This window comes from Symphalangus syndactylus, chromosome 3, assembly GCF_028878055.3.
Source record: "Symphalangus syndactylus isolate Jambi chromosome 3, NHGRI_mSymSyn1-v2.1_pri, whole genome shotgun sequence".
NCBI lineage: Eukaryota > Metazoa > Chordata > Mammalia > Primates > Hylobatidae > Symphalangus > Symphalangus syndactylus.
Genome location: NC_072425.2, coordinates 96,451,892 through 96,479,354, shown reverse-complemented (window position 1 = coordinate 96,479,354; position 27,463 = coordinate 96,451,892). Strand labels below are relative to the sequence as shown.

The 27,463-nt window shown below is 34.7% G+C and overlaps 1 long non-coding RNA gene across 2 annotated transcripts in view; it reads left to right on the top strand.

Moving 5' to 3' along the window:
- The window catches only part of LOC129479444 (uncharacterized), a 658,151-nt gene that overhangs the window by 174,626 nt on the left and 456,062 nt on the right, over nt 1-27,463 (top strand). The window contains exon 4 of one of the 2 annotated variants that reach the window (XR_010120265.1): nt 16,379-16,399. The exons of the other annotated variant lie outside the window; for it this stretch is intronic. This is a non-coding gene — a long non-coding RNA (uncharacterized lncRNA). The remainder of the gene's footprint in view (nt 1-16,378; nt 16,400-27,463) is intronic. 2 annotated transcript variants of the gene reach the window in all.

The following is a 27,463-nucleotide window of genomic DNA, read 5'->3' as shown; positions in this document are numbered from 1 at the left end:
GCATGTATTGTGTCTTCAGAAATATGCAGACACTTATTTTTCTCACTAGCTGGAAGAACCCATAAAAGAAATGAGTTCATATGAGAGGTCAAAGTAAGAAGTGGAATCCCAGCAAGAACATATACTTCTCACTTGATCTTTCCAACGACCTCACATTGAATTATGTCTTTATATAGTTACACTGTCTTCTCAATAGGACACCTTACATTTACTCAGAGTTTCAGCATTCATTTTTCAGCAAAAACCTACCGCCTATAGTTGCAGGTTTTAAAATTTTTTTCTTACAATCCTCATGGAAATTTTTCCAAAACAGTATTACTTTTCTTGAAAAGTTACACAGCAAGACTGCTGCAATGGTGATTGTATTAGTCTGTTCTCACATTGCTATAAATAAATACCTGAGACTGGATAATTTCTAAAGAAAAGAGGGCTTAGTTGGCTCACGGTTCTGCAGGCTGTACAGGAAGCATGATACTGGCATATGCTCAGCTTCTGGGGAGGCCTCAGGAAACTTATAATTATGGTGGAAGGTGAAGGGGGGGCACACACATCACATGGGCAGAGTAGGAGCAGGAGAGAAATGGGGGAGGTGTGACACACTTTTAAACAACCAGATGTCATGAGAACTCACTGTTGCAATGACAGCACCAAAGGGGATGGTGTTAAACCATGAGAAGCTGCCCCTGTGATCCAGTCACCTCCCACCAGGCCCCACTTCTAACACTGGGGATTACAATTCAACATGAGATTTGGTCAGGGACACAGATGCAGACTGTATCATTGATAAATACAGAATGTGATGGACATATAAAAAAGAGCTCCCACATCTGTCTGAATGAAGAACAGCTTCCAAAGAGGTTGCATTTTTGCTGAGACTTGATAGTAAATTTAAATGTTGACAGAAAGGCTCATGTGAAAAATCTATAGAAAGATGGTGAGTATGATATGTTCTGGGAACTATGATTAGTTCTTTATTATTGGATGTACTTTATTTTCTTTTTATTTATTATTTTTGAGATGGAGTTTCGCTCTTGTTGCCCAGGCTGGAGTGCAATGGCAGGATCTTGGCTCACCACCACCTCTGCTTCCTGGGTTCAAGTGATTCTCCTGCCTCAGCCTCCTGAGGAGTTGGGATTACAGGCATGTGCCGCCACCCCTGGCTGATTTTGTATTTTTAGTAGAGACGGGGTTTCTCCACGTTGGTCCGGCTGGTCTCAAACTCCTGACCTCAGGTGATCCGCCCGCCTTGGCCTCCCAAAGCGCTGGGATTACAAGCATGAGCCATCGTGCCCGGCCTTGGATGTACTTTAAAATATTCTCTTTGTCTTCACTAAGTCTCTTGAAATCTTGCAAAAATGTGTAAGGAAGTTAGTGGCCAGCAGTGAGCTTAAACAGCTAGATAGGAGCTATGTGAAAATGGCCTTGTGTAATTGGTAAAAGGATCTAAATTTGTCTATTTTTGTTTCAGTTCTTTCACTGTATCACTCTATTCTTGTTTCAATTATTTAAATTTTTCCTCATATTTAAAAATTAACAAAGTTTCCCTATCAGTCAAGTCTCATTCAAGTGACTCAAAGTCTCTCTTTTCAACAATTACCTTGTTAAATAAATATGCAATTTTTATTTGCTTCTTTTCTAGACAAATGGCACAATAATTATAATCCTTTAATGTAACTATCAAAACAGTATTTTTAAATTTATAAACTGCTTTTTTAGATTGCATGTGGGCCAGGTGCAGTGACACACTTGTAATCCCAGCACTTGGGGAGGCTGGGGTGGGAGGATCATTTGAGGCCATGAGTTTGAGACCAGACTCATGAGGCCATGAGGAAGGATCGTTTGAGCACAGAAATTTGAAGGCTGCAGTGGACTATGATCATGCCACTGCACTCAGGCTTGGGCAGCAGAGCAAGATCCCAACTCTCAAAAAAAAAAAAATACAAAGAATGCACATGTGCAGATGGTATCATCCAGTTCAAGTCACTAAAACATTTTTCTCCAGCTTTAGCTAAGTTTCACCATCATGGGAGATGCCTTTTTATAATCCCAGAGATATCAATTTAGACTTTTCAGACCTATCTCTACAGTATCATGCCTTTTTGGAAGTAATTAATATAAATTTTCAGTAAAATAGATGCTATTAGGATTGATACATAAAGACCACCTTTCAATACTACTCATTTTTTTTATTTTATTTTATTTTATTTTATTATTTTATTTTATTTTATTTTTTGAGATGGACTCTTTCCCTGTTGCCCAGGCTGGAGTGCAGTGGCATGATCTCAGCTCACTGCAACCTCTGTCTCCCGGGTTCAAGCAATTCTCTGCCTCAGCCTCCCGAGTAGCTGGGATTACAGGCTCCCACCAACACGCCCGGCTAATTTGTTTTGTATTTTTAGTAGAGATGGGGTTTCACCATCTTGGCCAGGCTGGTCTTGAACTCCTGACCTCGTGATCCACCCACCTTGGCCTCCCAAAGTGCTGGGATTACAGGCGTGAGGCACTGCTCCCGGCCCCATTATTTTCTTCTTAAGTGTACTAAAAAAGCCCCCATACATTATTTGCTATAAGAAGAGGACAGAAATAACAGAAATTACATGAAATTATCTTGACAGACATCTATCCTCCAAGTGTGCTCGACAGTTTGTGCTATTTGTGTCTGTCTTGTGTGAATATATTGTTATTAGGACATGTAAAATGCTTAAAGAGAGGCAAGCACCAGCTGGTATTAGTGAAAGATAAGGCAGCACACTGCAGTGTCTGGAGCTGGGTGTATGTGTATGGAAATAGGGAAACTCACAAAGAGAAAACGACATCCTTCCAGCAGGAAAATATGTCGCAGTCCAGGGGATACCTTAAATAGATAACAAAGGAATTGACTAATGTGTGAATATTGCTAGATTCTAAACATAGACCATGAAAGGTGCTAAACTGATTTGATGGGAAAATGAACGCAAAGGAGCATATCCCTTCTTCCACCAGTTTTTGAGGCTCTTTCTAGTGCCCTCTATTGACAGAGCCAAAGGGGAGTCTGGTGCCAAAGGAGAAACACGGTTTTTAGAGTTCCAGCCTTAGCATCACAAAGCAAAGTATATAGCTGGGTGGATTGGAAACTGGCATCAAAAGCTTAATAATTGGCACATCTAACAAATATATAACTGTCTGGTTTTTAAATAAATGACTATGAGTCTAATCATTGTGTGTGTGTGTGTGCATATATATATGTGTGCATATATATATGCACACACACATATATACATATATATACACACACATATACACATAGCATGTGTGTATATATATATATATACACAGACACATACATAGTGTATATATGTATGTGTGTGTGTGTGTGTGTGTATATCTGTATATACACACATACATAGTGTGTGTGTGTAATCTCAACACTTTAGGAGGCCGAGGAGGATGGATTGCTTGAGCTTAGTTCAAGACCAGCTCGAGAAACATGATGAAATCCCATCTCTACCAAAAATACAAAATTTTGCCGGGCATAGTGGTGTGTGCCTGTGGTCGCAGCTACTAGGGAGGCTGATGTGGGAGGATTGCTGGAGCCTGGGCAGTAGAGGTTGTAGTAAGTGAGCCCAGATTGTGCCACCGTACTCCAGCCTGGTGAAAAAGTGAAATCCTGTCTCAAAAAAAAAAAAAAAAAAAATGAGATGCAGCATGAATTGGAAGGCTCAATATTATAAAACTATCAATTTTCTGTAAATTGATCTAAAAATTTACTGTTGTTGCAACCAAATAATTTCAAAATAATTTACAAAAAACTTTTTTTTTAAAGTTCAAAAAATTTATAGGACAAAGAAAAACTTTGATAAATTTTTAAGGAAGAAAACAAGATGGGAAAACTTGCTTTATCAAATATCAAGATACATTTTAAGGCAGAGTTATTAAGATATGATATCAACATATAAGTAGACAGACAAATAGAGCATAAATTTCAAAATCAGATCCATGCATATTTCAAAAATTGATATATGTCAGAGGGATGATTAAAAATGAGAAGGGAATGGATTTTTTATGAAATAAATGCTATTAGGGCAACTGATTGTTCACATGAGGAAAAACTGAACTTGAATTACTATTTCAGCATATATACAATGACTAGTTTTAGATGGATTAAGAACTAAGTTTGAAATGTACAGTTTTAACACCTTCAATAAAATATTGAATAATATTTTCATGATATCAAATCAAGGGAAAACAAAATTATGTAAAATATTGATGTATTGGATTATATTAGGAGAGAAATTTATTAACACAAATTAACATTAAAGGTTAAAAGTCAAAGAATTTTATAATATATTTGAAAAAATGTAATGATATTAATTAAAGAAATACCTTGAATATCAAGTAACAAAAAAAGAGTAATCCTATAGATATATAGGCAAAATATATTAACCATAAATACACAGAGGACATAACACATATGGCCACTATATACGTGGAAAGATATTCAATAATTCCATGTCCATGAAACACAATTTTTAAGAAATAAAGCATATATTGCTGACCATGTGCAGTAGTGAAAACTCACATAGCCTCATGGTGAAATGGTAAATTATTACATCCATCTTTGAAAATAATATTCCAATATCAAATACTATTCAGCATATTTATTTATACACTGCAATCCAGACTTTCCATTTTTATGCACATACCCTAGACAAACATTGCACATGTGCACAAGGAAACATGCACAGAAACACTGCTTACCACATTTGTTTTTACTGAAAAAATTGTAAACAACCTAAATAAGTATTTGTCAATAGGAGAATGAATAAATAAATTGTGGTACAGCAGTACAAAAAAAGCAGTAGGTCTACATATATAAGCATAATTAAATCTCATTTGTTGACCAAAATAAATGAACATTGCAGAATAACGATGGTGTAATATGACATTGAATCTTAAAGTATCCAAAACAGTATTTTTTATAAATATATATTTTTTATAAACTTTCTTAAACATTTATTAGAATTGATTAAAAAACAGATTCAGAAAGTAACCATATCTCAGGGAATGGGATTCATAAGGGAAAAATAGTGGTCTCATGCATAATCTGTAAAATATACATCTTTAGTAAATAAAGTCACTGAAACAAATATTACATGTGGTTAAGAGATGCTAAACCTGGATTGTGAGAATAGGAATTCAGTTATTTGTTATACGTGTTTATTCCTTTTTCTCTGTAATTTTGAAAAATTTAACTACCTACTCGATTGAATATTTGTACTGATAAAAATGCAACCCAATCCATTACCTCACCCTTTACACAAAAATTAACTTAAAATGTAAGTTTTACAATGTAAAACCTAAAAGTATGAAACTTATAGAAAAAGATAGAAGAAAATTATGACTTTAGGTCAAATGTTTCTTACATATGAGACAAAAAATATGTTTTATTAAAGAAAAATGATAAATCAAACTACATAAAATTTATTAATGAAAAGTGATTATTAACAGAATACATATGAGCCACAGGTTAGGAAAGAAGATTTGCAAATCACATATCACAAAAAATCTTATATCCAGAATATAGAAAGAATTATCAAAACTCAACAGCTAAGAAACAACCCAATAAAATATAGGCAATATTTTAGACAATAGACATGAATAGATTCTTTACCAAACAAGAGTTACAGATGATCAATAAATACGTGAAAAGATAGTCAATATCATTAGTCATTAGGTAAATGGAAGTACAACTGCAATGAGATACCACTTTGCAACTATTATAATGAAAAATAAGAAAACTGACAATGCCAAGTGTTGACATGGATAGGGAACAACTGGAGCTTTCATATATTGCTGGTTGGAATGTAAAATGATACAGCAAAACTTTCATTTTTTGTAAAGTTAGGCACATGATTATGATATAATACAATATTCCCTCTCCTAGGTATTTACCTAGGAGACTAAGAGACGTGAAAATATTTGTTCACACAAAAACTAGTACAAGCATATTTATAGCAGCTCTATTTAATCATCAAAAACTAGAAAAAACTTAGATGTCCCTCAACAAATAAAATGATAAATAGTGGAACATACATACAATGGAATATTATTCAGTGATTTAAAAAAAGCAATTAACTAGGCTTCATCTACGTAATATGAACCTTGGTCTCCACAACCCCTTATCTTAACCCAGACACTCCCTTCTATTGGTTTGAGGTCTTCAGCTACCTATCCCCCTTGAAGCCCCGGCTTCAAGCTGTCCTTCCTTTCCAGACCAAATCAATGTACATCTTACATGTATTGATTGATGTCTTATGTCTTCCTAAAATGTAAGCTGTAGTCTGACCACCTTGGGCACATGTTCTCAGGATCTCCTGGGGCTGTTTCATGAGCCATGGTCACTCATATTTGGCTCAATAAATTTCTTCAAATACTAAAAAAATAATTAACTGTTGATACGTGCAATAACATAAATGAATATCAAGTATACTGTGCTAGGTAAAAGAAGGCTGACTCAAAGGCTACACACTTTACTATTCCCTTTACATGACATTGTGGGAAAGGCAAAATTATGGAAACAGAAAACAGATTAGTGGTTGCCAGGAGCTGAGCAAGAAAGGGACTTATTTAAAAGGGGCAGCAACACAACAGTTTTTTAAGTGGTGATAGACCTCTTCTGAATTGTAATTTTTGTCATGTGTGCCTTTGTCTAAACTCAGAACTGAACACCAAAGAGGTAAATGTTATTATTGTGTGTAAAATAAAAATTGACTAAGCAATAATATAAATATATAGGTATATATGCACATATATGTACAAATATATTTTACAAATAATGTAAAACTTGATTTAATAATTTTCAGTACCTGTATTCTGAGTTTCCATATTACAAAGACTACTTGTCTGCCAATTCAGGGAGAAAAATTATGTTGGGAATAATTGAAATCTGTTAAAATTACTGAGATTTTCAGACAATTTTCAGAATAGAAAAGAAAGAAACTTATAAAATTTTCCATATGATTCTCTTGTCTTTATTCTATACTATTTCTAAAGTACAGGTTTTTATGGGGCTTTAGGTTCAATGTTTTCAAGCAACCATCACAAAACCCTGTACAATTTTAGAGGTAGCAGTGAAAGCGAAGGAAAGTGGTTGTTAACCAAATGGCAGAAGCTAAGCAAGCCATGGAATGGATGAATACTAAATGTTAATGAATAGCTGTTCTATGCTTCCAGACTCTTCTGTTTGTATTAATTAATAAAGTTAATTAAAAGTAGATATAATATGATGATGAATTTTTAAAAAAAGAATACCGCATATTTTTCTTTGTAACATTCCCCATCGTCTACTTTCTTGGAAACATTACTTTTTATTTGTTGTTTTTTAAGAAACAAACACTGTTTTTGATAGACATTCAAACATCTTTCATAAAGGACAGAGACTACTTCTTCAAATGCAAACCAAAAGGGAATTTGGAATAATTTTCTTGCCCTGTAGGAAGATTTTCCTTAGGGAAAGCTTATTTAATAGAGAAAATGTGTTGATTTCAGTAATCACAGATGTTTATTCCAGTCTATTTATATTTGGCTCTATATTTTTTATGACATATAAATAAATTTCTTAAGTTTGGTGCTAATAAGAGTTTGTGATGCTGATAATCCTGACTACAGTTAGGAAAAGTGCATATGGCTATGCTATTCTCCAGGCTTGTTCACACAGATCTACCCACACACATCTTCATAGCAAATCTGTAATGCCACTGCTACTTAATTACTTGGCATCTATTGTGCAAAGACTGACAACCTTACTACATAGTTGGGAAGAAAGACACGTTTCTGTTAAGGAATAGACTGAGGTCACTGTGCTTATAACCTATTACAGATTTGTTTACTTTCTTTAAAAAGGTAAAACGTATCAGTGGCAAGTCATGATTATATTTCTAATGTTGATTTACATCAGATTCCATTATGTGGAATCTGAAAAATTTTAGCTAGAATTGCATAAATCCATTTTAAACCTTGAAATTTCTTAAGCAGCTAAGGCATACATTTTGTAGAAATTTTGAAATGGGAACTCTGATGTGTATGAGTGTGTGTATGTATAGTCGTATATAATCATATACATTGTAAACTCCTCCCATCACACACACAAACATTCCCCTAAAGGAGTACTGGCATGGAAGACAGAGGAAAGCTAGTATTTATTAAGCACCCATTTAGTAAGACTCTCAGCTATTATTAATTACTATTATTTTTTCTTTCTTTCTTTCTTCCCCCTTTTTTTTTTTTTTTTTTCCTTTTTGAGACTGGGACTTACTTCTGTGGCCTGGGCTGGAGTGTAGTGGCCTGATCTTGGCTCACTGCAACATCACCCTCCTAGGTTCAAGTGATTCTCCTGCCTTAGCCTCCTGAGTAGCTGGGACTACAAGCATGTGGCACCATGCCTGACTAATTTTTGTATTTTTAGTAGAGATGAGGTTTCACCATGTTGGTCAGACTGGCCTCCAACTCCTGACCTCGTGATCCATGTGATCCACCTGCCTCGGCCTCCCAAAGTGCTGGGATTACAGGCGTGAGCCACTGCATCCAGCCAGCTATGATTATTTTTCTAAGCTTTAATCATAAGAAATTTCTAAGATACATGTTTAAACAGAAAATTGTGAGCCTTCCTCAAGGCCTACCAAATCAGACCCTAAGAGTAGAGGTCTAGGAATGTGTAATTAGCAATTGCCAGAGGCGAGTCTTTTGACCAAGTTTGAGAAAAACTAAGAAGAGTTCATTTAAACTTCAAGTTATGCTGTAGACATTGCATCATTTTATAAAGAAACTAAAACATATATATCAATAAACTTGGCCAATGTTGATTTATGATAAATGACATCTAGAAAGTGAAATAAATCTTTGAATTCAGAAGTCTACATTTTCCTACCCTTGTGGTACTTGCTTTTTCTTTTAACAGCTTTACTGATATGTAACTTACATATCATAAAATTTACCCAGGAATTCGAGGCTGCAATGAGCCGTGATCACACTAATGCACTCCAGCCTGGGCAACAAAGTGAGACCATATCTATCTATCTATCTATCTATCTATCTATCTATCTATCAATAAAGCCATCAATTTTTACTATATTCACAAAGCTGTGCAACCATCACTATTAGCACATTCTAGAACACTTTCATTACCCCTAAAATAAACCCAGACACATTAGCAGTTATTTCCCATTTCTTCCTTTCCTCACGCCTGGCAATTACTACTTTACTTTTTTTTCTCTGTGGATTTGCCTATTATGAATATTTCTTTTAAATGAAATCACACAGCATGTTGCCTTTTGTGTTTGGCTTCTTAATGTTATAATATTTTCAAGGCTCATCCACATTGTAGCTTGTATCAATTCTTCTATACTTTGTGTGAAAGTTTTTCTATGAATATATATTTTCAATTATGTTGAATATGAGTGGAATTGTCAAATGATAAGATAACTCTATGTTTAACATTTTGTGGAATTCCCAAACTGTTTTTGAAAGTTTTTGTACAATTTTACAATTCCACCACCAACTTTCCTCTATATCTATCAACACTTCTTATTTTTGATCTTGTCATTTTGCCATCTTAATGGGTGCAAAATGTTCTCATTGTAGGGTTTTTTGTTGTTGTTGTTGTTGTTTTGTTTTGAGATGGAGTCTTGCACTGTCACGCAGGCTGGAGTGCAGTGGCGCGATCTCTGCTCACTGCAAGCTCCACCTCCCCAGTTCACGTCATTCTCCTGCCTCAGCCTCCTGAGTAGCTGGGACTACAGGTGCCTGCCAAGAAGCCTGGCTAATTTTTTGTGTGTGTATTTTTAATAGAGATGGGGTTTCATCGTGTTAGCTGGGATGGTCTCGATCTGCTGACCTCCTGATCTGCCCACCTCGGCCTTGCAAAGTGCTGGGTTTACAGGCTGGGATTATGGCCACCACACCCGGCCTAGGTTTTTTTTTTTTTTTTTCTTTTGAGACAGTCTTGCTCTGTCGCCCAGGCTGGAGTGCAATGGTGCGATCTCCTGGTCTCAAGTGATCCTCTTGGCTCAGCCTCCTGAGTAGCTGGGACTCCAGGCACTCACCATCACACTTAGCTAATTGTGTGTGTGTGTGTGTGTGTGTGTGCACGTGTGGATGTGTTTTGTAGATATGGGTTTTGCCATGTTGCTCAGGCTGGTCTGAAACTCCTGAGGTCAAGCAGTCTGCCCACCTCAGCCTCCCAAACTGCTGGGATTACAGGTATGAGCCACTGCGCCCGGCCTCATTGTAGTTTTGATCTGCTATTTCTTAATGACTTACGATGATTCCTATCATTTCTTATGCTTATTGGGTATTTATAGATCTGATCTGGAGTTATGTCTGTTTAAATTCTCTGCCCATTTTAAAAATCAGTTTGTATTTTTATTAAGTTATAAATATCCTATTTATTTATTTATTTATTTAGAGATGGAGTCTTGCTCTGTTGCCAGGCCGGAATGCGGTGACACAATCTCGGCTCACTGCAACCTCTGCCTCCAGGGTTCAAGCAATTCTCCTGCCTCAGCCTCCCAAGTAGCTGGGACTACAGGCACACACCACCATGCCCACTAATTTTTTGTATTTTTAGTAGAGACGGGGCTTCACCATGTTGGCTGGGATGGTCTCGATCTCTTGACCTCATGATCTGCCCACCTTAGCCTCCCAAAGTGCTGGGGTTACAGGCATGAGCCACTGCCCCTGGCCTATGTCCTTTATAAATTCTGGCCATAATGCCCTATCAGATATATAATTTGCAAATATTTTCTCTCAATGGATTGCTTTTTCACTTTCTCAATCATATGCTTTGAAGCATAAAAGTTTTTAATTTTGATAAAGTCAATTATTTTCTTTAGTCACTGTGCTTTTATTGTCATATCTAAGAAACCATTCCTTAATCTAAAGTCTTGATGATTTACTCTTATATATTTTCTTCTTAGAGTTTTGCAGTTTAAATTCTTATTTAAATTAAATCCCTCTGATTCACTTTGAGTTAATTGGTATAAATGGTGTGAGGTAGGGTCCAGCTTCATAATTGTGTATATCCAGTTGTTCAAATACCATTTGTTCAAAAGACTGTTTTACCCCATCAAATTATTTTAACACTTTTATTAAAAGTCATTAGACCATAAATTTATATGTTTATTTCTGGAGTTTCAGTTGTATTCCATTGATCTACATGTCTATCCTATGCCAGTACCACTCTGTCTAATCAATTCTGTGCTGATCACTATTGCTGTGTACAGTACTTACAGAAAATGTGAGTCCTCCAAGTTTGTTTTTCATATTAAAGATTGTTTTGACTATTTCAGATCCCTTGCTTTTCTATATAAATGTCATAATCAGTTTGTTAATTTCTATAAAATAGGCATTGTGAAAGGAAAATATCTTGGGCACCCAAAATCACTAAGCTAAAAGGAAAATTCAAACTGGGAACTGCTGAGGGCAAACCTGCCTCCCATTCTATTCAAAATCATCTGTCTGCTCACTGAAATAAATACATATCTGATTGCCTCCTATGGAAAGGCTAATCAGAAACTCAAAAGAATGCAACCATTTGTCTCTCACCTGTGACCTGGAAGCCCCCTCTTGCTTCGAGTTGTCTCCCTTTTGCTTTGAGTTGTCCCACTTTTCCAGACCAAACCAATGTTCATTTTACATATGTTGATTGAATGTCTCACGTCTTCCTAAAATGTATAAAACCAAACTGCTCTGAACACCTTGAGCACATGTCATCAGGACCTCCTGAGGCTGTGTCACAAGTGCACATCCTCAACCTTGGAAAAATAAACTTTCTAAATTAACTGAGACCTGTCTCAAATTTTGGGGGTCCACCACATCTAAAATTTTCATGGGGATCTCATTGAATCTATAGATCACCTTGGGAACTGTTGACACCCTAACATTATTAAGTGGCCAATCAATGAACCTGACTAGTCCTTGCACCCCATTCATCTTGTTTTACCTCTCTGGGCTGTTACACAGGATTTCTGTCTTTTCATTTTATCCAAAAATACTTGGTTTTAAATTGTGTAATATTCAGCTTATAACACAAGTAGTACAGGTTCACTGTAAAGGATATAAAACAGTTTTAGACATATAAGATATTGTAACTTTATAATGAAGAACAGGAATATGACACAGTAAAAATCTGAATGTAAGTCAGGAGTAAAAGCTTTGTATAATTTAAAATTCATGATAAGAGTGTTAACATTTATAAAAAATATATTTTGTTGTCTAAAATTCCTAGGTTATTAAAAATCAAGAAATCTACATTTAAAATGAAAATCACTATAACTTATAATAATAAAGACATTTTTAAAAGATCTACCATTCTTATATACTGTATTTGTCCTTTTCAAATATTTATCTTTTTTTTTTTTTTGAGATGGAGTCTCGCTCTGTCGCCCAGGCTGGAGTGCAGTGGCGCAATCTCGGCTCACTGCAAGCTCCGCCTGCCGGGGTTCACGCCATTCTCCTGCCTCAGCCTCTCCGAGTAGCTGGGACTACAGGCGCCCGCCACCACACCCAGCTAATTTTTTTTGTATTTTTAGTAGAGACGGGGTTTCACCGTGGTCTCGATCTCCTGACCTCCTGATCCGCCCGCCTCGGCCTCCCAAAGTGCTGGGATTACAAGCGTGAGCCACCGCGCCCAGCCTCAAATATTTATCTTTAATCACAAGCCCCAATTTAAAGGGAAAATTAGTCTGGGAAAGATTAAATAATACATACGAGGTTCTATGATTATAAAATGTAGATCTGAAATTTCAATGTAATTCTGATTCAAAGATCCCACTCATTTTACTATAACAAGCAATAGTAAAATGAGCATAAAATTAAGAAACAGATGTATGTTTTCATACTATCTCTCAAACACTAACTGGTAAATCATTTCATATCCTTGATCTCAATTTTTACTTTTGTGAAATGAGATAAATAATACTTCACAACCGAATATATATTTCAGAAATGTAAGGTTGGTTAAACTTTCAAAATTAATAAAAACAATTATTCGCATTAACTGAATAAAGGAGAAAGTCATATACAACATCTTAATAGATGTAGAAAAAAATTTTTATAAAGCCAATATCTTTCATGCAAAGCCTCTTACTAAACTAGGAATAGAAGGGAACTATAGATAAAAAGGATTTTTAGAGGCCATATCATCAACATAAATAATTCCAAATTATTGAAATCTTTCCTTTGAGATTAAGCAAAGGGCAATAATGTCTGCTATTATCACTTCCATGTAACATTGTACTGGCGATGCTACCCAATGTAATATGGCAAGAAAAAAGAAAGAAATAGTAATAAAATGGAAAAGGAATAAGCAGGATTGATATCATTTGAATAAAATGCTATCATTCACATAAAATGCTAAAAGTATCAACAGAGAAATTACTGAAATTAATGAGCATATTTATTATAATTGAAGGTTATGAATACATTATAAAAATATCAATTGAATTTCTATCTACTTGTAACAGAAAATTGCATTAAAAAAATGCATGTTCTCACTCATAGGTGTCAATTGAACAATGAGAACACTTGGACACAGGAAGGGGAACATCACACATTGGGGCCTGTCATGGGATGGGGGGAGTGGGGAGGGATAGCATTAGGAGATATACCTAATGTAACTGACGAGTTAATGGATGCAGCACATCAACATGGCACATGTATACATATGTAACAAACCTGCATGTTGTGCACATGTACTTAAAGTATAAAAAAAAAACTAATACTTAAAATAGCATGCCAATATATGCTATACGTGAAAATTGAATAAAATGTAAGATATATGAATAAGTATATAAAATATTGAGTAATAAAGACCCATGTAAGTGATAGAACATGCCATGTTTATAGATTTAAAGAAGCAATATTGTCTTCAAACATTTTTGAACTTAAGAAGTGAATTTAATATAGAGAGATAAATTAAAATCACCAAGAACACCAAGTTGCTTTTGAACAAAACAAGGTGAGAGATTTTGACCTACCAAATAACAAAACTTTTTTATTTTTATTTATTTTTTTTGAGACGGCGTCTCGCTCTGTCACCAGGCTGGAGTGCAGTGGCGCAATCTCAGCTCACTTCAACCTCCGCCTCCCAGGTTCAAGTGATTGTCCTGCCTCAGCCTCCCAAGTAGCTGGGACTACAGGCACGCACCACCACGCCCAGCTAATTTTTGTATTTTTAGTAGAGACAGGGTTTCACCATGTTGGCCAGGATGGTCTCAATCTCTTGACCTCGTGATCCGCCCGCCTCAGCCTCCCAAAGTGCTGGGATTACAGGTGTGAGCCACCACACCTGGCTAAGACTTTTTATAACTACTGTGGTAGGAGTTATTAAGAAATTATTTTAGGCAGATAAAGAGGAAAAGTTTTTGTTTCTTTTAAAGCAGCTTCAAAAACGTTTCTTGTCTAGAAGCAAAGTCCTGGCTCTTAAAGCCATGGAGGCAACCTTTAATAGGCAAATGCTGGCCATTAGAAACTGGGTCCACCCAAAAATGGCAATTCCCATGGCCTTCTTGCCCTTGCCCCACGTGTGCCTGGCAACATGGCTGTCCCCACATATCCCTACTTATGTAAAACATCATAGTGCCTTGTATTTGCATATTAAAAGGCTAGGGTGGGAGGGCCAGTTTTTTAGAAGCTATGTGAAAAACAGGCCTGGTCAAACCAATCCCCTGAGTCCTATACAAATCCAACACCGCCTCCTCCAGCCTCTTCTTATACCTGGCTGGTATCTGTCATGGAGTCTGCTCTTTCAGCTTTGGAGCCCCCCTCCCTGTCTCTGTATGGGGGAGCCTCTTCCTTTTGCCTTCTCTTTTCTTTCTTGCTTATTAAACTCCGCTCCTTAAAACCACTCCACATGTGTCCATGTTGTTTTATCTAAATTGCGGGAGACAAGAACCTGGTTTTCCTCCATTCATTAGAGCTGTATCACTACAACAATAAGGATAATAAAAGATTAGAAAGATAGGTCATGGAAATAGAAGAAAGAGTTTGAAAACAGATCCCAGATATAATCACTTTTTACTTATGACAAAGGTAGTATTGCAGATTAGTGGGGAATTACGATATTTTCAATATATGTTACTGAAGAATTTGGATATTCATATGAAAAATATGAAGCATAATCTCTTCTATATATCCGAGAAAATTTAATTATAGTGAGATTGTTAATTACAGTGTGAAAGAAAAAACTAGGTGTCTGGAAGAAAATATAAAATAAAAATCTTTACGAGCTTAATATAGAGAAAGACTTCCAAAATGTAACATAAAAACATTTATCTAAGGAAAAGACTGATTAATTATATTTCAATAAAGCCAAGAATTTCTTTTCACAATATACACCATTAAAATAATCAAAAGACATACAGCAGACATGCTGAAGATATTGCCAAAATGTATACCTAGCAGACTATTTTTGTTGAGAATATATAGAAATCACCTACAAATTAATAAGAAAAAGAGGTTAGTCAATGGAAAAATGGCAAAGATCTTGATCAGACACTTCACAAAGGATGATATCAATATGGACAATAAACATGAGAAGGTTTAACAGCATTAGTTATTAGGAAAATAATAAAAAACTACAGGGAAATACTGCAACAGAGTTATTTGAATGGCTAAATTAATATGCCAAAGCATCAGATATTAGAAAACATCTGGCACAAACATAACTGCTCTATCTTTTGGTGGAAATACAGATTGGCACAATCACTCTTTAAAATTCTTTTGGTCTTATATATTGAGTATAACATATGCATTCCTTATGCCTAGAAGTTCATTTTTATAAACAACAGAAATGTTTATTTGTACCCAAAGACAAGGAGTTTCAAAACTTTATCATTCATAAAAATCAAATATTAGAAACAATTTTAAAGTCTGCAAATGGTATAATGGATACTTTATTATACAATATATTCATATAAGAAATTAAGTGAAGTAATTTAAAAAAAATTACATCTCCATTAAGTAACATGGCTGTTCTTAAAATATTGGATGAATGAAACCAATACAAAATAATACATATTGTGAGGTGTCAGGTATATAAAATGTGAACAGTGGCAAAATTGAGCAGGAGAATACTGTTTAATTTCCATGTGTTCGTATAGTTTCCATAGTGTTTAGAAATGTATATTTTCATGTAAACTTATAATTTATAGAAAGTTATACAGTATATGATTTATTGGTCTTGGTGGTGGCTCAAAGGTATTCTTGTGAAAATTTATTGAACCATATATTTTACTTTGTTTCCTTTCATGTATGAGTGAAATATTTCATAATAAAAATGTTTTATGAGAAGAAAATTACAGAGTACTAAAATCTTTTTTTTCCCTCTCTATTTTTATTTTAGGTTCAGAGGGTGCATGTGCAGGTTTGTTACATGGGTAAATTGCATGTTGCTGAAGTTTGATGTAGGAATGATCCCTTCACCTAGGCAGTGGGTGAAGTACCCTATAGGAAGTTTCTCAACCTACATCCCTCTCCAACCCTCCCCCATCAAGTAGTCCCCAGTGTCTGTGTTCCCATCTTTGTGTCCATATGTATTGTGTTTACTTCCTACTTATAAGTGAGAATTTGCAGTATTTGGTTTTCTGTTTCTGCAGTAGTTCACTTAGGATAACGGCCTCCAGCTGTATCCATGTTGCTGCAAAAGACAAGATTTTGTTCCCTTTTATGGTTGCATAGTATTCCATGGTATATATGTAAAATATTAATTTCTAAAATAATAAAATTCAGATATTAAGACAAAAATTATTTTTAATTTTATATAGTTTTTATTGCATCGTAATACAGTATAAAGTGTTTACTTTTTACTTTAGTTTTTTAATTTTTAATTTTTATGAGTACAGATTTGGAGTTTGGGTTGTTATCTTTCTAATTTTTCAAGATGCATTATGAGCTTATTTGAAGATATTCTACTTTTTTCATGGAGACAGTGCTATAAAATTTCATCTTAGTACTGCTTTCTCTATATCCCATAGGTTTTGGTATGTTGTGTTTCCATTTTCTTTGTTTTAAAAATAATTTTATTTTATTTTTAATTGCTTATTTGACCTGCTGGTCATTCAGGAGCATATTGTTTAATTTCCATGTGTTTGTATGGTTTCCAAAGTTCCTCTTGTTATTGATTTCTAGTTTTATTCCATGTGATCAGAGATGATACTTGATATAATTTCATCTTTTAAAAATTTTTAAGACTTGTTTTGTGGCCTAATGTATGGTCTATCTCTGAGAATAATCTATGGGCTGAGGAAAAGAATATGTATACCGTAGCCATTGGATGAAATGTTCTGTAAATATCTACTAGGTTCATCTGGTCTGCACCACAGATTAAGTCTTATGTGTCTTTGTGGATTTTCTGAAAGGATGATCTGTCCAGTGCTAAAAGTGGAGTGTTGAAGTCTCCAGCCCTTATTGTATTGAGGTCTATTTCTCTTTTTAGCTCTAATAATATTTGCTTTGTATATCTGGGTGCTCCATTGTTGGGTGCATACATATTTACAGTTATAATATCCTCTTGCTTAATTGACCCCTTTATCATTATATAATGCCATTTTTGTCTCTTTTTACACTTTTTACCTTGAAATCTATTTTGTGTGATATAAGTATAGTTCCTTCTATTCTTTTTTGGCTTACATTTGCGTGGAATATCTTTTCCATTCCTTTATTTTCGGTATTTGTGTCCTTATATATGAAGCATGTTTCTTGTAGACAACAGATCATTGGCCTTGTTTTTAAAAATCCATTCAGCCACTCTGTGTTTTGATTGGAGAGGTTAGTGCATTTACTTTCAATGTTATTGTTGATAAAGGCTTACTACTGCCATTTTGTTATTTGTTTTCTGGTTGCTTTGGCTTCCTCCCTCCCTCCCTTCCTCCCTCCCTTCCTTCCTCCCTCCCTTCCTCCTTCTCCCCTCCCTCTTTCTCCACTTCTCCTTCCTTCCTTCCTTCCTTCCTTCCTTCCTTCCTTCCTTCCTTCCTTGTCATCCTTTCTGTGAATCTTATTTTTTTATGGTGGTATGTTTTAATTTCTTGCTTTTTATTTTTTTGTATATCTGCTGTAGATTTCTTGATTTGAGGTTACCACGAGGCCTGCAAATCACATCTTATAAGCCATTATTTTAAACTGATGTTGACTTAACACTGATTGCAAAAACAAGCAAAGAGAAAACTAATAAACATGCTACACTTTAATTTCATTCCCCCTCTTTTTGACTTTTTATTGTTCATATTGATATATTATTGTCCATGCATCGAAATGTTGCTGTAGTTATTCTTTTTGATAGATTGATCTTTTAGTCATTCTACTCAAGGTATGAGTAGTTTACACAGCACAATTACAGTGTTGCAATACTCTGTCAGTATACTTACTATTACCAATGACTTTTGTACCTTCGGATAATTTCTTATTGCTTGTTAACATCCTTTTCTTTCAGATTGAAGAACTCCATTTAGCATTTCTTGCAAGATAGGTCTGGTATTGATGAAATCCCTGAGCTTTTGCTTTTCTTTGTCTGAAAAAGTCGTTATTTCTTCTTCATGTTTGAATGATATTTTCATTGGATATGCTATTCTAGGAAAAAACTTTTTTGTCCTTCAACACTTTAAATATGTCATGCCACTCCCTCCTGGCCTGTAAAGTTTCCACTGAGAAGTCTGCTACCAGATGTACTGGATCTCTTTGGATGTAATTTGTTTCTTTTTTTCATGCTGCTTTTAGACTCCTTTCTTTATTCTCTACCTTTGGGAGTTTGTTTATTAAATGTTTTGAAGTTGTCTTACATGGTTTAAATCCTCTGGGTGTTGTATAACCTTCTTGTACTTGAATATTGACATCTTTCTCTAGATACAGAGAGTTCTCTGTTATTATCCCTTTGAATAAACTTTCTACCCTGAACTCTCACTCTACCTCCTCTTTAAGGCAGATAACTTAAATTTTCTTGATCTTGTAGGCTTGCTTTGTTCTTTTTCTTTTGACGGGTATATTTTCAAATAGCCCGTCTTTAACCTCACTAATTCTTTTCTCTTCTTGATAAATCCTGCTGTTTACTCTGATGCATTCTTCTCTATGTCAATTGTTATGTTTCAGCTCCAGAATTTCGGTTCAATTTTTTAAAAATCATTCATATCTTTATGTTAAATTTATCTGATGGAATTCTGAATTCTTTCTCTATATTGTTTTAAATTTTGTTGAGCTTTCTTAAGCCAGCTATTTTGAATTTTTTGTCTGAAAAGTCACATATCTCCATCATTCTGGGATTGGCCACTGGTGCCTTATTTAGTTTTAGTGAAGTCTTGTTCCTGGATAGTCTTGATACTTGTGGATGTTTTTCAATGCCTGGACATTGAAGAGTTAGGTATTTATTGTAGTCTTTGCAGTCTGACTTGTTTGTACCCATCCTTTTTTAAGAAGGCTTTCCAGGTATTCCAAGGGAATTAAGTGTTGTGATCTAAGTCTTTGATCACTGCAGCTGTATCTGCATCAGGGGGCCCTTCAAACCCAGTAACATTGTTTCTCTTACCCATTCATAGAGGTACCACCATGGTGGTCTTTGGTAAGATCTGGAAGAATTCACTGGATTACCAAACAGAATGTCTGGTCATTTCCCTTACTATTCCCAGAATAAATGGAGTCTCTCTTTCTGTGCTGAGCTGCCTGGAGCTTGGGGAAGGGTGACACAAGCACCCTGTAGCCACCACCACTGAGACTTTGCTGGGTCAGACCTTCCTATCCGTATTTTAAAAAGATACTCTTTTCCAATTTTTTTCTGAATATTTTTCCCAGCTTACACTGTGTGTTTTCTATTTACTTATATAAATGTAATTTGATGAGCCCCAAAGAGAAAGATAAATGAAAATTATTTTAGAAAGAATAGAAAAAAGAAAATATGCCTTAAAAGGCCATACTTAAAGATTCATCTTCAATTTATTTGTCATCATATGCAATAGCAGAAAATGTTTACAACATAAACTATGTATTCTTAAAAAGTTTACTTTATCATGTGTTGTCAGTAAGACAATAGGTCAACAGTGGGTGTATTTTTTTCTGCTTTGATTGTATTTTATTTAATTATTTATTTTTGGCTTAATAGAGTCTTCCCTTGGCAGGCTGGACAAATGTCATGGCCCCTAGCCCTTTCCAACTCATAATGAAAATAGACCTATTTCCAGCTGCACCTTGCTGATTGCTTCTACCTGCTGCTCAGGATAATTTGTTCAGTGTAAAAGAAGACTTCAGTAGTTATTGAGGGAAAAAGGTACAAAAGAGACTACTGTGCAGCATCTCCATAAAGCGGCTTATATAAAACAGTCCTGATTAAATGAAAGTGTCTTAAGATTATATGAGATCTTCAGTGTTTTACAATTACAATTAAAGCAGCCATCATAAATAATTACTGTAAACTAGAAAATCAACCGTATCTGGCAAATTAGAATTCATTTAGTTTGCCTTACTTAATGTGTCTTTCACTTTCTTCTCTAACTTTATTTATGAAGAAACTTAATGCTATTCATTTTTAGGAAAACGTGATTTCAATGTACTTTTATTTTGAAAAATTCTAAAACTGACCAAAAACTTAAAATCAGAAGGGTTTTCATTGAGTTAATAAATTCTTGATAATATCAGAAAAATAATATCAGAATCAGAAAAAGTTATTACAGCAGTAAACGGCATTTTAGGCAAATTCCGTTAAATGTACATCATATGAGCATCATTAAATATTCACAAATTCATTAAAAGTATCATCATCAGTATCAGTATGGAAAAGATATTCTCATTCCTTTTTAAAATTTTATATATAATATATACAATATATTCATATATTATATATATTTTATAATTATATATAATTTTATATATTATATAGTATATGTTATATATTATATATTATATGTATATAATTTTACATATTTATATATTATATTACTATATGATATATACTATGTAAATATGTAAAATTATATATTAAATATATAAATTATATATTATATATAATATATTATATATAAATATATAAAAATATATAATATTACATATTATATAATTATATATAATACATATTATATTTATAATTAAATGTATTATATAATATAATTGTATTATATTATATAATTATATATAATTATATATATTATAATTGTATTATATTATATAATTATATTATACAATTATATAATATAATTGTATTATATATAATATCTAATATAATTGTATTATATATAATATAATATATTATAGATATTATATAATATATTATAATAAATATTAGATTATATATTATATATAAATATTATATAATATATTATACATTTTATATAAATATGTTATATATTTATATATTATATATATTTATATATAATATATATATATATAAAACAGTCCTGATTAAATGAAAGTATATATATATATAATATATTATATATTATATATTATATATATAATATATAATATGATATAATATATAAAAATATTTTTATATTATAGATAATATTTTATATATATTTATATATAATATATAATATATTATATATAAATATATATAAATATAATATATATAATTTATATTATATATTATATATAAATATATATAAAATATTATCTATAATATAAAAATATTTTTATATATTATATCATATTATATATTATATATATTATAATATATAATATATAATATATTATATATATTATAATATATAATATATAATATATTATATATATTATATAATTTTTTCTTCAACTTTTAAGTTCTGGGGTACATGTGCCAGATGTGCAGGTTTGTTACATATGTAAACATGTGCCATGGTGATTTGCTGCACAGATCATCCCATCATCTAGGTATTAAGCCCAGCATCCCTTAGCTATTCTTCCTGATACTCCCCCTTCCCCATCCCCAACAGGGCCCATTCTGTCTCTCTCTCTCCTCTCTGTGTCTTCCCTCTATTCTCTCTATCTCTATCCTCAGGAAGTAAATAACTGATGATGTGATGAAAATATACATAAAGACATGATTCCAGCATAGAAAATGTTTGTACAGCCCATAAAACATCACTTAAACGATATTATTTTAAAAGGACAGTTGTGATGTCAATTTGGCTTTCATTTTAGTAATCAATAATATTTAGTGTATGAAAAATTAAAACAAATATAATTTTGAAAAATCATTTAAAATAAAATCAATGTAATCAGAAAGCCATAAAACATATACTGTCTGGTTTGAGTAAATAGTTTAAATTGAGACCTTGTAGGTCCTATATGGAGCTATGCCATAATATTTGAGAATCAATAGAAAGACTAAACTATTCTTTTTTTTTTTAATTATACTTCAAGTTTTAGGGTACATGTGCACAACTGGAAGGCATGTCACATATGTATATATGTGCCATGTTGGTGTGCTGCACCCATCAACTCATCATTTAGCATTAGGTATATCTCATAATGCTATCTCACCCCCACCCCCCACCCCACAACAGTCCCTGGAGTGTGATGTTCCCCCTCCTGTGTCCATGTGTTCTCATTGTTCAGTTCCCACTTGTGAGTGAGAACATGCGGTGTTTGGTTTTTTGTCCTTGTGATAGTTTGCTGAGAATGATGGTTTCCAGCTTCATCCCTACAAAGGACATGAACTCACCTTTTTTTATGGCTGCATAGTATTCCATGGTGTATATGTGCCACATTTTCTTAATCCAGTCTATCATTTTTGGACATTTGAGTTGGTTCCAGTCTTTGCTATTGTGAATAGTGCCGCAATAAACATATGTGTGCGTGTGTCTTTATAGCAGCATGATTTACAATCCTTTGGGTATATACCCAGTAATGGGATGGCTGGGTCAAATGGTATTTCTAGTTCTAGATCCCTTAGGAATTGCCACACTGACTTCCACGATGGTTGAACTAGTTTACAGTCCCACCAACAGTGTAAAAGTGCTTCTATTTCTCCACAGCCTCTCCAGCACCTGTTGTTTCTTGACTTTTTGATGTTTGCCATTCTAACTGGTGTGAGATGGTATCTCATTGTGGTTTTGATTTGCATTTCTCCAATGGCCAGTGATGATGAGCATTTTTTCATGTGTTTTTTGGCTGCATTAATGCCTTCTTTTCAGAAGTGTCTGTTCATATCCTTCGCCCACTTTTTGATGGGGTTGTTTTTTTCTTGTAAATTTGTTTGAGTTCATTGTAGATTCTGGATATTAGCCCTTTGTCAGATGAGTAGGTTGTGAAAATTTTCTTCCATTTTGTAGGTTGCCTGTTCACTCTGATGGTAGTTTCTTTTGCTGTGCAGAAGCTCTTTAGTTTAATTAGATCCCATTTGTCAATTTTGGCTTTTGTTGCCATTGCTTTTGGTATTTTAGACATGAAGTCCTTGCCCACGCCTATGTCCTGAATGGTATTGCCTCGGTTTTCTTCTAGGGTTTTTATGGTTTTAGGTCTAACATGTAAGTCTTTAATCCATCTTGAATTAATTTTTGTATAAGGTGTAAGGAAGGGATCCAGTTTCAGCTTTCTACATGTGGCTAGCCAGTTTTCCCAGCACCATTTATTAAATAGGGGATCCTTTCCCCATTGCTTGTTTTTGTAAGGTTTGTCAAAGATCAGATAATTGTAGATATGCGGCATTATTTCTGAGGGCTCTGTTGTTTTCCATTGGTCTATATGTCTGTTTTTGTACCAGTACCATGCTGTTTTGGTTACTGTAGCCTTGTAGTATAGTTTGAAGTCCGGTAGCGTGATGCCTCCAGCTTTGTTCTTTTGGCTTAGGGTTGACTTGATGATGCGGGCTCTTTTTTGGTTCCATATGAACTTTAAAGTAGTTTTTTCCAATTCTGTGAAGAAAGTCATTGGTAGCTTGATGGGGATGGCATTGAATCTATAAATTACCTTGGGCAGTATGGCCACTTTCGTGATATTGATTCTTCCTACCCATGAGCATGGAATGATCTTCCATTTGTTTGTATCCTCTTTTATTTCATTGAGCAGTGGTTTGTAGTTCTTGAAGAGGTCCTTCACATCCCTTGTAAGTTAGGTTCCTAGGTATTTTATTCTCTTTGAAGCGATTGTGAATGGGAGTTCACTCATGATTTGGCTCTCTGTTTGTCTGTTATTGGTATATAAGAATGCTTGTGAATGCTTGTGATTTTTGTAGATTGATTTTGTATCCTGAGACTTTGCTGAGGTTGTTTATCAGCTTAAGAAGATTTTGGGATGAGGCAATGGGGTTTTCTAGATATACAATCATGTCATCTGCAAACAGGGACAATTTGACTTCCTCTTTTCCTAATTGAATACCCTTTATTTCCTTCTCCTGCCTGATTGCCCTGGCCAGAACTTCCAACACTGTGTTGAATAGGAGTGGTGAGAGAGAGCATCCCTGTCTTGTGCCAGTTTTCAAAGGGAATGCTTCTAGTTTTTGCCCATTCAGTATGATATTGGCTGTGGGTTTGTCATATATAGCTCTTATTATTTTGAGATATGTCCCATCAATACCTAATTTATTGAGAGTTTTTAGCATGAAGGGTTGTTGAATTTTGTCAAAGGCCTTTTCTGCGTCTATTGAGTTAATCATGTGGTTTTTGTCTTTGGTTCTGTTCATATGCTGGATTACATTTATTGATTTGCATATGTTGAACCAGCCTTGCATCCCAGGGATGAAGTCCACTTGATCATGGTGGATAAGCTTTTTGATGTGCTGCTGGATTCAGTTTGCCAGTATTTTATTGAGGATTTTTGCATCAATGTTCATCAAGCATATTGGTCTGAAATTCTCTTTTTTTGGTTGTGTCTCTGCCAGGCTTTGGTATCAGGATGATGCTGGCCTCATAAAATGTGTTAGGGAGGATTCCCTCTTTTTCTGTTGATTGGAATAGTTTCCGAAGGAATGGTACCAGTTCCTCCTTGTAACTCTGGTAGAATTTGGCTGTGAATCCATCTGGTCCTGGACTTTTTTTGGTTGGTAAGCTATTGATTATTGCCACAATTTCAGAGCCTGTTATTGGTCTATTCAGAGATTCAACTTCTTCCTGGTTTAGTCTTGGGAGGGTGTATGTGTCGAGGAATTTATCCATTTCTTCTAGATTTTCTAGTTTATTTGCATAGAGGAGTTTGTAGTATTCTGTGATGGTAGTTTGTATTTCTGTGAGATCAGTGGTGATATCCCCTTTATCATTTTTTATTGCATCTATTTGATTCTTCTCTCTTTTCTTCTTTATTAGTCTTGCTAGCAGTCTATCAGTTTTGTTGATCTTTACAAAAAACCATCTCCTGGACTCATTAATTTTTGAATGGTTTTTTGTGTCTCTATTTCCTTCAGTTCTCCTCCGATTTTAGTTATTTCTTGCCTTCTGCTAGCTTTTGAATGTGTTTGTTCTTGCTTTTCTAGTTCTTTTAATTGTGATGTTAGGGTGTCAATTTTGGATGCTTCCTGCTTTCTCTTGTGGGCATTTAGTGCTATAAATTTCCCTCTACACACTGCTTTGAATGTGTCCCACAGATTCTGGTATGTTGTGTCTTTGTTCTCGCTGGTTTCAAACAACATCTTTATTTCTGCCTTCATTTCGTTATGTACCCATTAGTCACTCAGGAGCAGGTTGCTCAGTTTCCATGTATTTGTGTGGTTTTGAGTGAGTTTCTTAATCCTGAGTTCTAGTTTGATTGCACTGTGGTCTGAGAGACAGTTTGTTATAATTTCTGTTCTCTTACATTTGCTGAGGAGTGCTTTACTTCCAACTATGTGGTCAATTTTGGAATAGGTGTGGTGTGGTGCTGAAAAAAATGTATATTCTGTTGATTCGGGGTGGAGAGTTCTGTAGCTGTCTATTAGGTCCGCTTGGTGCGGAGCTGAGTTCAATTCCTGGGTATCCTTGTTAACTTTCTGTCTTGTTGATCTGTCTAATGTTGACAGTGGGGTGTTAAAATCTCCCATTATTATTGTGTGGGAGTCTAAGTGTCTTTGTAGGTCACTAAGGACTTGCTTTATGAATCTGGGTGCTCTTGTATTGGGTGCATATATATTTAGGATAGTTAGTTCTTGTTGAATTGATCCCTTTACGATTATGTAATGGCCTTCTTTGTCTCTTTTGATCTTTGTTGGTTTAAAGTCTGTTTTATCAGTGACTAGGATTGCGACTCCTGCCTTTTTTTGTTTTCCGTTTGCTTGATAGATCTTCCTCCATCCCTTTATTTTGAGCCCATGTGGGTCTCTGCATGTGAGATGGGTTTCCTGTATATGGCACACCGATGGGTCTTGACTCTTTATCCAATTTGCCAGTCTGTGTCTTTTAATTGGAGCATTTAGCCCATTTACATTTAAAGTTAATATTGTTATGTGTGAATTTGATTCTGTCATTATGATGTTAGCTGGTTATTTTGCTCGTTAGTTGATGCAGTTTCTTCCTAGCCTTGATGGTCTTTACATTTTGGCATGTTTTTGCAGTGGCTGATACTGGTTGTTCCTTTCCATGTTTAGTGCTTCCTTCAGGAGCTCTTTTAGGGCAGGCCTGGTGGTGACAAAATCTCTCAGCATTTGCTTGTCTGTAAAGGATTTTATTTCTCCTTCACTTATGAAGCTTAGTTTAGCTGGGTATGAAATTCTGGGTTGAAAATTCTTTTCTTTAAGAATGTTGAATATTGGCCCACACTCTCTTCTGGCTTGTAGAGTTTCTGCCAAGAGATCCGCTGTTAGTCTGATGGGCTTCCCCTTGTGGGTAACCAACCTTTCTCTCTGGCTGCCCTTAACATTTTTTCCTTCATTTCAATTTTGGTGAATCTGACAATTATGTGTCTTGGAGTTGCTCTTCTCGAAGAGTACCTTTGTGGCATTCTCTGTATTTCCTGAATCTGAATGTTGGCCTACCTTGCTAGATTGGGGAAGTTCTCCTGGATAATATCCTGCAGAGTGTTTTCCAACTTGGTTCCATTCTCCCCGTCACTTTCAGGTACACCAGTCAGACATAGATTTGGTCTTTTCACATAGTCCCATATTTCTTGGAGGCTTTGTCCATTTCTTTTTATTCTTTTTTCTCTAAACTTCCCTTCTCGCTTCATTTCATTCATTTCATCTTTCATCACTGCTAGCCTTTTTTCCAGTTGATCACGTCGGCTCCTGAGGCTTCTGCATTCTTCACGTAGTTCTTGAGCCTTGACTTTCAGCTCCATCAGCTCCTTTAAGGACTTCTCTGCATTGGTTATTTTAGTTATCCATTCATCTAATTTTTTTTCAAAGTTTTTAACTTCTTTGCCATTGGTTTGAATTTCCTTCTGTAGCTCGGAGTAGTTTGATCATCTGAAGCCTTCTTCTCTCAACTCATCAAAGTCATTCTCCATCCAGCTTTGTTCTGTTGCTGGTGAGGAACTGTGTTCCTTTGGAGGAGGAGAGGCGCTCTGGTTTTTAGAGTTCTAGTTTTTCTGCTCAGTTTTTTCCCCATCTTTGTGGTTTTATCTACTT